Source organism: Pteropus medius, unplaced genomic scaffold (assembly GCF_902729225.1).
Source record: "Pteropus medius unplaced genomic scaffold, Ma_sr-lr_union100, whole genome shotgun sequence".
NCBI classification, from domain to species: Eukaryota; Metazoa; Chordata; class Mammalia; order Chiroptera; family Pteropodidae; genus Pteropus; species Pteropus medius.
Window position 1 is genome coordinate 49,207 of NW_024350149.1, and position 12,975 is coordinate 62,181.

General features: G+C 36.8%; 1 long non-coding RNA gene across 1 annotated transcript; it reads right to left on the reverse strand.

Moving 5' to 3' along the window:
* Window positions 1-2,971: 2,971 nt before the first annotated feature.
* On the reverse strand, window positions 2,972-12,640 carry LOC120583091 (uncharacterized). Its single transcript, XR_005647715.1, has 3 exons — window positions 12,629-12,640; window positions 10,191-10,193; window positions 2,972-3,119 (listed from the first exon to the last, which is right to left on the reverse strand). It is a non-coding gene; the product is annotated as an uncharacterized LOC120583091 (long non-coding RNA).
* Between the last annotated feature and the right edge of the window lie 335 nt (window positions 12,641-12,975).

The window sequence follows — 12,975 nt, forward strand, 5'->3', positions numbered from 1 at the left end:
TAACAGTAAAGTTTATCCTAACCCTAACACTAATGCTAACCTTAACCCTAACCCTAACCTAAACCTCTCCCTATTCCTAACCCTAATGATAACCTTACCTGAACCCTAATGGTAACTCTAACTCTAACCTAATCCTAACCCTAATAAAACCCTAAATCTGACCTATCATAAAACTAAAGCTAATCGTAACCGTAATTCTAACAATATGCTTAAATTTTATTCCAACAATAAATCTAACCCTAACCTCTTAGTGTAATACTAACCCAAAACATATCCCTAAAGTAAACATAACTTGAACCCTAACGATAATACTAACCTTAACCTATACTAATCTAACCCTAACCCTAACACTAATGCTAACTCTAACCTCTTACCCTATTCCTAATCCTAACCCTAATCCTAAACTTAATCCCTAACTCTAACCGAAACCCTAAACCTAACTCTGATCCTATCCCTAAAACTAAAGCTAATACTAACCATAATTTAACCCTGAAACTAACAGTAAGACTAACCGTAAATTTTAAACAAACAATAACCCTAAACATAACCCCTTAATCTAAACCTAACCCTAAATCTAACTTAAAGTCTAAATCTAACCCTAACCCATACCCTAACATTAACCAGAACCCTGATGCTAACCCTAAAAATGAAGCTAATGCTAACGATAATTCTAAACATAATCTTAACAATAACCCTAATCCTGATTCTAACACTAAGATTAAAGCTTATCCTAATCGTAATTCTAACCCTAACCCTAATATTTACACTAATAATAATTATAAACCTAACTCTTTACACTAATCCTGATTCTAACCTTAGAACTAGAGTTAATAATAACTAATTCTAAACCTAACACTATCACTAACCCTAACCCTAACACTAACCTGGAAACTAAAACTAATTCTAACCCCAAATCTAAACCTAACCCTTAATATTACACTACCAATAACCCTAAACGTAACCCCATACCCTAAACCTAACCCTTACCCTAAATTTAACTCTAAAACTAACATTAAACATAACCTTAACCCTAAGCATAACCCTAAATTAAACTTAATCCAAACCCTAACAGTAACCCTAACACTATCTTAACCATACCCCAAACCCTAAGCCCTAACCCTAAACCTAACCCCTTATTGTAACCCTAACCCTAACCTTAACCCTGATACTAATGCTAAAACTAAAGATAATCCTAAATCTACCACTAACACTACCCTAACCTTAACTCTAACCTCTTAACACTGAATCTAACCATAAACCTAAGGCCAACCCTAACTGTAACAATAATCCTAGCCCTAAATTTAACTCTAACATAAACCAAACCTTAATCCTAAGATTAACCATAAATCTAACCCTAAGCTAAATCTAACCTGACCCTAAATCAAACTCTGACGCTAAACCCAAACCTAAAACAAACCTAACCATAGCACTAACCCCAACATTAATTCTAACTCTAACGTCTTACCCTAAAACTAACTTTACCCCTATCACTAAAGCTAACTCTAACACTGATCCTAACCTTAACCCTAAACCAAAAGTGAACTCTAAACCAGACCCCATACCTTAACCCTAACCCAAACCCTAACCCTGATTCTAACCCTAAAACTAATTCTAATCTTTACCCTAACACTAACCCTAACCCTAAATTTTACACTAACAATAACCCTAACCCTAACCCTTTAACTTAAACGAAACCCTAACTGTAACCTTAACCATAAAACTAATCCTAACCCTATGCTTAACACTAACATTAAACCTCATCCTGATCTTAACCTTAAAACTAAAGCTAATCCTACCTCCTACGTCTAACCCGAACCCTAAATTTATACTAACAATAATATGAAAACAAACTTCTTACCCTAACCCTAAACCTAAACTACAGCTAACTCTAACAATAACATTAACCTATCCCTGAGCATAACCCTAACCTAAAACTAACATGAACACTAACGGGAACCCTAAACTAACCTAACACTAACCCTAACCCTATACCCTAACTTTAACTCTAACCTTAACGCTAACCCTAGCCACAAACCTAACCCTAAACCTAACACCTTATTCTAACCATAACCCTACCCTAACGCAAAACTTAAAGCTAACCCTATCTCTAACACTAACCCTAAGCCTAACACTAACTATAATCTAAGCTTAACCCTAACCCTATTCTTAAACCTAACACTAAACCTAAATCTAAAGGTAACGCATACCCTAACCCCTACCCTACCAATAATTCCTAACGCAAATACTAAACCTAACTCGAATCCTAACCCTAAAGCCTTACTTTAAACATAACCCAAAACTTAAACTTGAGCCTAAACCCTGACCCTAACAATAACACGAAACCTCACCCTGATTCTAACGCTAAAACAAAGCTAATCCTAAACCTAATTCTTACCCTACCCCTAACACCGACCCTAACCCAAAATTTTACACTAATCCTAACCCTACCCCTAACCCCTTAATCTAATCCTAACCCTAACAATAAGTTTAACCATAAAAAATATCCTAACAATAACCTTACCCTAACATTAACCCTAACACTGATCCTAGCGATAAAACTAAAGATATTCCTAAACCTAATAAAAGCCCTTACCCTAAACATTACACTAACAATATCAGTAACCCTAAGACCTTACTCTGACCCTAACCCTAAACTACAGCTAATGCTAAACCTAACACTAACCCTATCCCTAAGCATAACCCTAAGCGACACCTAACCATAACCCTAAACTAACCTTAAACTTACCCCTAATCAAAATCTTACCTGAAACCTAATGGTAACCCTAACACTAAATCCTAAAACTAACCCTAAGCCTAACTGTAATTCTAAGCTTAACCCTAACCCGAAACCTAACCGTAACCATACCTATAAGGCTAACTCTGATCGTAACACTAAAATTAAAGCTTATCCTATCCCTAATCTAACTCTAACCCGAAAACTAATCATAATCTTAAATTTTAAACTAACAATAACACTAATCCAAACTTCTTATCCTAAACCTAACCCTAAATCTAACTTTAAGTCTAAAAGTAACCCTAAATCTAACCTTAACCCTAACATTAACCCGAATCCTGCACCAAACCCTAAAACTACAGCTAATGCTAAACATGATTTTATACTTAACCCTAATACTAACCCAAACCCTCATCCTAACCGTAACACAAGAGCTTGTCCTAACCCTAACACTAATGTTAACCCTAATAATAAACGTAACCTAAACAAAACCCTAATCGTAACCCTAACCATAAACCTACTCCTAAAATAAACCTTCTCCGAACCCTAACGGTAACCTTAACACTAACCTAATCCTAAAACTAACCCTAGCGCTACCCCTAACCCTAACATTAACCAGAACCCTTCTCCTAACCCAAAAAATCAAGTGAAGGCTAAACATAATTCTAAAGCTAACTCTGACACTAACCTTAACCCTGATCTGCAATAACACTAACGCTTATCCTAACCCTAATTGTACACCTAACCCTAAATTTTACACTAACAATAACCTTAGGCGTAACTCCTTACACTAACCCTAACACTAAACCTAATGCTAACCAAAAACCTAACACTAACCCTAACCCTAACATTAACCTAAACGTAACTGTAACTATAACCCTATCCCTAATTCTAACCATAAACCTGAACCTAAACCTAAAACTAAAGCTAATCATAATACGAATTTTAACCTGAACCATAACCTACCCTAACCTTGATGGTAACACGAAAACTATAGCTAATTTTAACCCTAATACTAACCCTAACACTAACACCTTACCTTAACAGTAAGCCTAACACGAACACTTACCATAACCTAAAACTAACACTAACACTAACCCAACAATAGCCCTAACCCTAACTCTTAACCTAATGCTAAAACTAACCATAACCCCTAACCCTAACCCTAATGCTAACCCCGACAATGATCCTAATGCTAAAACTAAAGCTAATCCTAACCGTAATTCTAAGCACAACCCTAATGCTAACCCTAGCTCTAACCCCTTACCATAACCCTAACCTAACACTAACACTAACCCTAACCTAACTCTAGCCTAAACCCTAACCTTAAACTTAACCATAGTCTAACCCTAAACATAACCCTAACCTTAACACGAATCCTAACTCTAACCTATTATCCTAACCCCAAAACTAATCCTACCCGAATTCTAACCCTAAACCTAAAACTGTCCCTAACACTAAATTTTACACTAACATTAACCCTAACCTTAACCTCTTACACTAAAACTAATTTTAATCCTAACCTTAACTCCATAACTAAACCTAATCATGACGTTAAGTCTAACATTAATCTTAAATCTGATCCTAACCCTAAAATTAAAGCTAATTCTAACCTAATTCTAACCCTAACCGTAACACTAACTCTAACCCTAAACACTTACATTAAACCTAAATATAAACCCTAACTCTAAGCCTAACTTAAACAGTAAAACTAAAACTAACTCGAACCCCTTATCCTAATCCTCACCCTACCGCTATAGTAAACTTAAATCTAACCCTAAGCCTAACTCTACCCCTAACCTAAAACTAACCATAACCCTATCCCTAACCCTAACCTAATCCTAAACCTAACTCTAACAGATATCCTAACTCTATGCTATCACGCTAACCCTAAACCTATGGCTAAACTTAACCGTAACTATAACCCTACCCTAAACCTAACCCTAAACCTAACTCTAACTTAACCTTAACCCTAACTCTACTCTAACACTAATCTGAACTCTAAACTCTTACCCTAACACTAATCCTAAAACTAACCCTAATCCTCCCTCTAACCTTAAACCGAATACTAACACTACCCCTAAACCTGATTCTATCACCATGGTAGAGCTAATTCTAACCATAATTCTAAACCTAACCTAACAATAACCCCAACCCTAAATATAAACTAAAAATATCCCTAACACTAACCACTTAACCAAACCCTAACCCTAAACTCAATGCTAACCGTAAACCCAACCGTAACCCTTACCCTAACCTAACAATAACCTAAACCTAACCCTAACCATAACTTAACACAAACCCTAACAATAACCCTATTGCTGAACCTAATTCTAAAATTAAAGTTAATCCTAACACTAATTCTAACCCTAATCCTCAATTTTACACTAACGATAACTCTACCCCTAACCATTACCCTAACCCTAAACCTAATCCTAAATCTAACCGAAAACTTAAACATAACCTTAACAATAAACCTCACTCAGATTCTAAACCTAAATCTAAAGCTAATAGTAATCCTAAGTCTAACTCTAACCCTAACACTAACCATAAACCTGATACTAACCCTAAAACTAAGGTTAATCCTAACTTTAATTCTAACCCTAACCCTAAATTTTACACTAACAAAAAACCATAACCCTAACCTCTTTACCTAAGCCTTACCCTAACCATAACCCTAACCCAAACTCTACCCTACCCTATCCCTAAACTAAAGCAAAAAGTAAGCCTAAATCTAACCCAAAACTTAAATGTAACCATAACACAAACCCTAAACTAGATCCTAACCCTAAATCTGAAGCTAATCCTAATCCTAATTCTTAACCTAACCCTAAATTTTATACTAAGAATAACCCTAACCCTAACCCCATACACTAACACTAACCCTAATTCTAATGCTAACCTTAAATCTAATGCTAACCATAACCCTAACCCTAACTCTAACCCTAACCATAACTTAACACTAACCCTTACCCTAACATGACCCTAAACCTAAACCTAACCCTAAACCTAACACTAACCGTATACCTAACCCTAAGTTTTACACTAACAATAACCCTACACTCAACGCCTGACCCTAAACCTAACCCTGACACTAATTTAACTCTAAAACTAACTCTAACCCTTACTCTAACCCTAAATCTAATCCAAGCCTTAAAAATAACCCTAACACTAACTGTAACACAGTTCCTAACACAAAATCTAAAGCTGATCGTAAACCTAATTCTAACACTAACCCTAAATTTTACACAAAGAATAAGAATAACCCCAAGTCCATACCGTAATCTTAACCGTAAAACTAATGCTTACTTTAATCCTAACACTCACCCTAACCCTAACCCGAACCCTAACCTAAACCTAATTCTAAAACTCACCCTAACCTAAACCCTAATCCTAACACTAACCCTAACACTAATTCAAAGAGTAATCTCTTACCCCAACCTTAACCTTAACCCGAACCCTAACACACACCTAAACTCAACCCTAACCTAAAGCAAATCCTCACCTTAAACCTAACCTTAACCGAACTCTAACCCTATCCTAAAATTCTAACAATTATTCTAACTCTAACCTCTTCTCCTAAACATAACGCTAATGCTAACCCTAACCCTAACACTACCACTAACCCTGAAACTAACAATAAAACTAAACCTATTCCTAACCCTAATTCTAACTCTAACCTTAACAATAATCCTAACCCTAAATTTTAAATTAACAATAACCCTTAACCTAACCCCTTACATTAACCCTATGCTAAACATAATGCTAAACCTAACCCTAACAATAACCCTAACCCTAACTCTAACCCTAACCAAACCCTAAGCATAACCCTAAACCCTAAGCTAAATATAAGCCTAAACCTAAGTCAACCCCTAACCCTAACCCTAACTCTATCCTAAATGTAAATCTAACCTAACCCTAAAGCTCACCCTTGCCCTCACACTATACCTAACCCTAACCCTAAACCTAAACTTAACTTTAAACTAACACTAAACCTCACCATCACCCTCACTCTAACCCTAACTCTAAACCAAACCTTAACTCATACGTAAAACTAAACTTAACACTGTCCCTAATGAACAATAATCCTAACGATAACCCTAATTCTAATCCTAACATTAAAACTAACACTAAGCCCTTACTCTAACCCTAAGCCTAACTAACACGAACCTTAATCCTAACCCTAACCCTAAACCTAAAGTTAACTCTATACCCAACCGTATACCTTACCCTCAACACTAACCATAACTCTTACTCTAAATCTCCCCCTTACTTTAACCCTAAACTACCAATTCCAACACTAACCATAACCCTTAACCAATCACTTACTCTAAAGCTCCCCCTCACTTTAACCCTAAAACTAACCCTAACCCTAACCTTAAGCCTAATGTTAACCTAATCATAAACTTCACACTCTCCCACACTCTAACTCGAACCCTAAACTTAACCTTAAGCTTAACCATAGCCTAACACTAAACACTAAACCTGACTCTAACCCTAACCCTAACCCAAACTTAAACCCTAACCCTAAAACTAACCCTAAATCCAAACCAAACCTAACCCTAACACAAACCCTAACCGTTAAACCTAACCCTAACACTAATCTGAATTGTAATACAATGCTATACCTAACACTATACCTAACACCAACATTAACCAGAACCTTCAAACAAACACTCAGTCTGAACCTCACCATCACTATAACCCAAAACATTACAGTAAACCTAACCCAAACCTCAACCTTAACCTTAAAACTGACCTAACATAAACCCTAACCATAAAACCTAAATTTAACTCCAACTTTAATACTAACCCGAAACCTAATCCTTACACTAACACTAACCTAAACACATCCGTAAACCTAATCCTAATTCTAAACATAACCTAATCCTAACGCTAAACCTACCTAATTCTTAACCTCGACCTGAACCTAAACTAATTCTAACCCTAAACCAACACTAACCCTAACACTAAACCTAACACATACTCTAAACCTAAACCCTTACGATATCAATAAGTCTAACCTTAAACCTCACCCTATCTCTAAGCCTAAACCTAACACTAACCCTAACATAACCCTATACTCACCCTAACCTAACCCTAACACTAATGCTAAACCTAATGCTAACCTTAATCCTAACCCTAACCACAACCCTAACCTAAGCATACCTAAACCTTACCCTAATAAAATCTAACCGTAAACCTAATCTAAACCTAAACCTTCCCCTAATTGTAACCCTAATTAAAACCTAACCCTAACCCTACCAGTAACTCTAAAGTTAACATTAACTGTAAACCTAACCCTAACCTTAAACCCAAAACTAAACCTAAAGCTAACACGAACATTATCCCTAAACAAATCCCTTAACTTAAACGTCACCTTCACACTTACCCTAACCCTAACACTAACATTAACCTTATGCTAACCATAAAAGTAATCATAACCCTAACTCTAAATAAAAGCTAATAAAAACCTTATCACTAACCTCTACCCTAACCCGAACCAAACCCCATCACTATCGCTAACCCTAACACTAACCTAACCTTAACCTTAACCTGTAACCGTAACCCTAACCTAAACCTAAATGTGACCTTAACCCTATCTCTAAACATAAAGCTAACCATTACACTAACCATACACAAAACCTAAACTTAACCTAAACCTAAACGAAACCCTATCCCAAACCTCTAACCATAACCTTAACAGTAACGTAAAGCATAGAAGCGAAAAATTGTAGACCGCACATAAGGATATGGAAATCAAGCATTCAAATGCTAGTTTCCTTTGTACGTGCTGCATACTTTCCACATATTTCACAGTATTTCTATCTCTTCTTAATGGCAAATAGTGAACCGAATAATTAAAACATCATACCACAGTTACTTGCTGCAGTCTCATATCTTTTCAGCACATACCCTCTCTTCCAAAACACAGAAGCCTGAACCCGCTTCATACGAATTTCTACAATGAAAACTCCCCGGTTTCCAGGATTAATTCCACACTTCCTAGTTATTGGTAGATTCTCACTTTGATTCAGTAAGTACAATTATCAAGTCACTTCTTAGAACAATACAGCAGCCCATTCAACTTACCTGAATATCACTAAACAGAAGCCTGCAGAGTGGATGTGCATCTTTCCAAAGCCTTAGCGTTTCTAAACAGTAGCTTACAGAGTGGATGTGCATCTTTCCAAAGCCTTAGCCTCAAGTATTATTCGTCAGAGTGGTCAAACTTCTGAATTAAGTACATTAACATCTCTGCCTTCATGCTTCAAAGCTGGTCAGTGTCCGTCTAAAATCTTTGGAGACGGTTTCAATTTCCACATGGAGAAGAAAACATATGGTGTTCATCTATGTAACTGTGCTTCTGAGGACACAGATTCCTACCACATCCTCCCCAGAATGATTACCCTTCAAATTACCCTTCAACACTACAGTCCACATTGTGGCATTCTGATTTTCTTGGCACAGAAGAAAGACTGTATAGGAAAGCTGTATGTGTGGCGCTATTCCCAACTACAAACAAGCTGCCACTGTATTACTATGTGCTCATGCATTCTAGGCAAATGCCAACCTCAAGAGCATGAAGGTCAAGAGTGTTTCCCACCAGCTACTTGGAACTGAAAGGAGGATACATCAAAACAGATCTACAGTTATGTCATACTGAGAGTGAGCATCACTCATGTCACAAACAACGTTGCTAAGAACTTGCTCAAAGCAAATAATGTATTACCAGAATGACAGTCAAGAACTGCATTTCCCTTATATACATTGTTAGAATCCTGACCGATGTCAAAGACTATGCCAGTACGACCACCAAATCTTTGACTGAACTTATGCATGACAGAAAGAAGGCATTCAAAAAAGAATTTCCTTGCATGTGCTACAGACATTCTCTACAGTTGATAGTATTTTTCTCTGTTCTTAATGGCAACATGTAAACCAAAGTATTGAAACACCCTCCATGCATCGCTGCAGTGTAATGTCTTTCCAGCATATATGCTCACCTTTAAAAACGAATGCCAGAACATGTTTCATACGAATTTCCACAATGAAACTGCCAGGATTCCAGCATTCATTACACACTTTGTAGTTGCTGGAAGATTCCAACATTGCTTCAGAAACTACTGTTTTCGAGTCGCTATTTAGAAAAAGACTGCAGCCCATTCAAAATACCAGTATATCACTTAGAATAAAGGATGAGTATGGAACACGGTTTCTAAACAGAAACTTATAGAGTGAAAGCGGTGCTTTTCAAACCTATTCCTCAAACATGATTCGTCAGAGTGATCTTAACTCTGAACTAAGCATATTCGGATGCAGCATAGATGCTCCAAAATTTGGTCAGTGTCCCCTCTCATCAACCTTGGGAGATGGTTTCAATTTCCACACTCAGTACAAAGGATTTGGGATTTGTATATGGAACGCGGCTTCCAAGAACATAGATTTCAAGCACATTCTTACCAGAGAGATTTCTCTTCCAATTCACCTTGGACACTGCATGCCACATACAGTCTGTTTCTCTTTTCTTGGGCAAAGATACACTGTCTTGGAAAGCTGGTAGTCTGACACTAGTATAAACAACAAGGAAGCTGCCACTGTATTATTACCTGCTCGTACACTGTAGGCAGACGGCAAGCTTGAGAGCATGGATGTCAAGACAGTTTCACACGAGCCCTTAGGTACTGAAAACTGCACATGTCAAAACAGATCTACAGTTATGTCAGACTGAGACTGAGCAACAATCATATCAAAAACAACAGGACTAAGATCAAATTCAAATTGAAAATGTATAACCTGATTGACGAGTAAGAATTGCAATTTCTTGCTGTACTTTAGTAGAGTGCCGACTGATTTCACAAAATATACCAATAGGAGGGACAAATTGTTGACTGCACTTCTGGATATGGAAATCAGGCATTTGAATGCTAGTTTCCTTTCTACAAAGTTTACAGTGTTTCTATCTCTTCTTATTGGCAAACAGTGAACCGACGTATTGAAACATCATACCACATTATTACTCGCTGCAGTTTCATGTCTTTTCAGCACACACCCTCTCTTCCAAAACACAAAAGCCTGAACCCACTTCATATGAATTATTATAATGAGAACTCCCCAGTTTCCAGGATTAATTTCACAGTTTGTCTTTGTTGGAAGATGCTGACTTGGAGTCAGGAAGTACAATTATCAAGTTGCTTCTTAGATCAATACTGCAGCCCATTAACATACCTGTACATAACTTAGCAAAAAGGATGACTACAGAGCGGCGTTTCTAACGCAAACCTTAACACTAATGCTAACACTAACCCTAACCCTAACCCTAACCCTAAACTTAACCCTAACCTAAACCTAACCCTCATCATAACTGTAACCATAAACCTACCCCCAAAATAAATCTTGCCCGAACCCTATCGGTAACCCTAAACCTATCTCTAATACTAAACCCTAACCATAACACTAACCCTAACATTGACCCTAAACTTGATTGTAACCATAACTCTAAAGCTAGTCCTAAAGCTTATTCTAACCTTAATCATAAAGTTTACACTAACAATAACCCTAACCCTAACATCTTACCATAACCCTACCCCTAAAATTAAAGCTAACCCAACTCCTAATATTTACCCTAACATTAACAGTAATCCTAACCCCGATCTTAACCCTAAAACTAAAGCTAAATCTAACCCAATTCTAATCCTAACCCTAAATTTTACACTATCAATAGCCTAACCCTAATCGATTTCCCTTACACTAATCCTTAACTATAGCTAAGCCTCATTCTAATACTAAGGCTATTTCTATGCGTAACCTTAACCTAAACCTAACCCGAACACTAACAATAACCCTAACACTAACCGAACCCTAACCCTAACCATAACCTAAACCTAACCTTAATCCTAACACTTACCATAAACCTACACCTAAACTAACCTCAACCCAAACCTTAAGGGTAATCCATAACCTAACCTATCCTTAACACTATCCCTAACCTTAACACAAATCCTAAATGTAATACCTTATCCTAACCCGAACCCTAAACCTAATTCTAACCTTAAGTATAACCAAGATCCTAACCATAAAAATAAAGATAATCCTAAACCTAATTCTAACTCTAAGCCTAACACTAACCCTAATTCTGAATTTTACACTAACGATTATCTAAAACCAAACAGCTAATCGTAAACCTAATCCTAACTATAACTTTAACTGTGAAACCAAACCTATCCCTAACCATAACACTAATCCTAAAGATAACTCTAATCCTAAGAATAACCCTAACACTAATGCTAAACTTACCAATAACACTAACCCTAACCCAAATCCTAATCCTGACATTAACCCGAAAACAAAACTAAACCTATGCCTAAATCTAACCGTTATCCTAAATTTTACACTAACAATAACCCTAAATACAATCCCTTACCCTAACCCTAAACCTAATGCTAACCCTAACCCTAAAACTAACACTAACCTAAAGCCTATCCCTAACCCTTGCCCTAATCTAACCCTAAGCCTAACTCTAACACTACTCCCAACTCTAAACTATTATCCTAACACTAACCCTAACACTAATACAACCCCAAAGCTACCTCTAACCTAAATCTAATGCTAACCGTAACCCTAACACTAAACTAAACATAAAAATATTTCTAAACTAACCCTAATCCTAACACTAACACCTTATGCTAACCAAAACACTAACACTAAACCTGACCCTAAAGCTTAACCCTCACACTAACTCTAACCCTAACCCTGATCCTAACTTTAAAGTAAAACTAATCGTAACCCTAATTCTAACCCAAACTCTAACAATACTCCTAACTGAAAATAACAGTAACTCTAACCCTTTACCCTAACCGTAATCGTAAACTTAATGCTAACCCTAACCCCAACACTAACCCTAACCCTAATCCTAACCCTAACCTAAACCCAATCCCAACCTTAAACTAATCCTAAATCAAACTCTTACCTGAATCCTTAACATAGCACTAAATCTAAACTTAACTATAACCCTAACACTAACCCTAAATATAACCTTAACCCTAAGCCTAATCCTAAAACTAACCCCAACCTTAAACCTAACCCTAACCATAACACTAACCTCTAACTCTAACCCTAACCCTAACCCCTTTCATTAAAACTAACTCTAACCCTAACACTAACACTAAGCCTAGACCTTAACCCTAACACTAAACTAACCCTGATCCTAAGCCTAAAATTACATCTAATCCCAACCCTCA